The sequence below is a fragment of the Pseudophryne corroboree genome, unplaced genomic scaffold (genome assembly GCF_028390025.1).
Source record: "Pseudophryne corroboree isolate aPseCor3 unplaced genomic scaffold, aPseCor3.hap2 scaffold_385, whole genome shotgun sequence".
NCBI classification, from domain to species: Eukaryota; Metazoa; Chordata; class Amphibia; order Anura; family Myobatrachidae; genus Pseudophryne; species Pseudophryne corroboree.
In genome coordinates this window covers 205,001-207,500 of record NW_026970031.1, presented here as the reverse complement: position 1 = coordinate 207,500, position 2,500 = coordinate 205,001, and positions in this window count along the sequence as shown.

Here is a 2,500-nt window from a genome sequence, read left to right as displayed (position 1 = left end):
GCCCGGGCTGCGGAAGCCGGCGAGATCCCTGGCTGTTCTTCTCTTCCATCCATCCGTCCGTTATTTCATTTGCTGTCTGTATGTACGGAGCCCGGGCCGCGGAAGCCGGAGGGAGCCCGGGCTGCGGAGGCCGGCTGGAGCCCGGGTTGCGGAAGCCCGAGAGCCCGGGCTGCGGAAGCCGGCGAGATCCCTGGCTGTTCTTCTCTTCCATCCATCCGTCCGTTATTTCATTTGCTGTCTGTATGTACGGAGCCCGGGCCGCGGAAGCCGGAGGGAGCCCGGGCTGCGGAAGCCGGCGAGATCCCTGGCTGTTCTTCTCTTCCATCCATCCGTCCGTTATTTCATTTGCTGTCTGTATGTACGGAGCCCGGGCCGCGGAAGCCGGAGGGAGCCCGGGCTGCGGAAGCCGGCTGGAGCCCGGGTTGCGGAAGCCGGCGAGAGCCCGGGCTGCGGAAGCCGGCGAGATCCCTGGCTGTTCTTCTCTTCCATCCATCCGTCCGTTATTTCATTTGCTGTCTGTATGTACGGAGCCCGGGCCGCGGAAGCCGGAGGGAGCCCGGGCTGCGGAAGCCGGCGAGAGCCCGGGCTGTTCTTCTTTTTTTTTTTCCCTTTCATTTATTTCCCCCCACCAGGGTGCGCCGACGAGGGGAGACCTCCTCCCCGCCGCCGCCGTACCGGACACATCGCAAATTCACAACGGTGGATTATTATTATTATTATTATTATTTTTTTTTACGCGGCCAGCAGGGGGCGCCGCGCGCGCGGACTGGCGCTCGTGAACACTGCATTTAAATCGGTGGTGTGTTTTTGTCTTTTGCCTGGTTTTTTTTAATCTCAATCGTGTATTACCTCGGCTGGCCAGCGGGGGGCGCCGCGGCGGGGACACGGGCGGACCGGGTACATTTCATCTGTTTGGGGCGAGTGCTTTTTTGAAATTTTTTTTTATCTTTTAGTCTCGTTCCGTTCTTCCCTTCAACTGGCCTGCGGGGGGCGCCGTGCGCGCGGACCGGCGTCCACCCCTGGCCGCTCCGGGACTTTGCATTCAAATGGGTGGGGTGTTTTTCATTTTTTTGCCCTTTTTTTTTCCACTCCCCCCCTCTCAATCGTGTATTACCTCGGCTGGCCAGCGGGGGGCGCCGCGGCGGGGACACGGGCGGACCGGGTACATTTCATCTGTTTGGGGCGAGTGCTTTTTTGAAATTTTTTTTTATCTTTTAGTCTCGTTCCGTTCTTCCCTTCAACTGGCCTGCGGGGGGCGCCGTGCGCGCGGACCGGCGTCCACCCCTGGCCGCTCCGGGACTTTGCATTCAAATGGGTGGGGTGTTTTTCATTTTTTTGCCCTTTTTTTTTCCACTCCCCCCCTCTCAATCGTGTATTACCTCGGCTGGCCAGCGGGGGGCGCCGCGGCGGGGACACGGGCGGACCGGGTACATTTCATCTGTTTGGGGCGAGTGCTTTTTTGAAATTTTTTTTTATCTTTTAGTCTCGTTCCGTTCTTCCCTTCAACTGGCCTGCGGGGGGCGCCGTGCGCGCGGACCGGCGTCCACCCCTGGCCGCTCCGGGACTTTGCATTCAAACGGGTGGGGTGTTTTTCATTTTTTGCCCCTGTTTTTCACTCCCCCCCTCTCAATCGTGTATTACCTCGGCTGGCCAGCGGGGGGCGCCGCGGCGGGGACACGGGGGAGGGTTCATCCGGGCGGACCGGGTACCTTTCGTCTGTTTGGGGCGAGTGCTTTTTTGAAATTTTTTTCATTTTATTTTTGTCCTCCCTTCGACCGGCCAGCGGGGGGCGCCGCGCGCGCGGACCGTCGGGGCCCGGGGCCCTGCGTCCCACTTACTTTCGCCCGACGGGAACCGTTTCTTTTGTTTTTATCCGAGAGGACACACGGAATCTGCACCCCCCGCAGTGGCGTCAGGCGGCCACCGGGGGGCGCCGCGGCGGGGATCGGGGGGGGGTCGCCCGGGAGCCGCCTGCCCGTCCGCTGGGCCAAGGGGGCCGGGGCGGGTCACGCGCCGCCGTCCCCCCCCGATCGTCTCGCTCCGAGCCGCCTCTGGCCACCGGGGGGCGCCGTCGGGTGGCGCGGGGGCGCCCCCGCCGCCCGCCGCCTCCCCCCGCACGCGTCGGGCCTCCCCCCGGGCCCCCGCGGGCCGGGGGACGCGGCCGGCGAGCGTCGGACTCCAGCGCGGAAGTGTCGCGGATGAGTGCGGACCGGGGCGCCCGCGGCCCAGCGGCACTTCCAGGGGCTCGGGGAGGAGATGGTTGAAGCCTGGGTGAAGCGCGCCCTCGGCCGTCCGTGTCGCTACCCGCCGGAGAACACCTCCGCCGGATCAGTAGGTACCAACGAGGCGAGCGAGAGAGCCGGGACTCTGTCCGGGGCCGAAAAGCCTGTTTCCCTGGAGCTTTTGCGAAAGGACCCGTGACAGAAGATGCGCGGAGCTCAGAGATCAGCATGGGCAGGGCCTTCTTGCATCCGATTTTGCCCAGGCAGGGCTCCAGGAA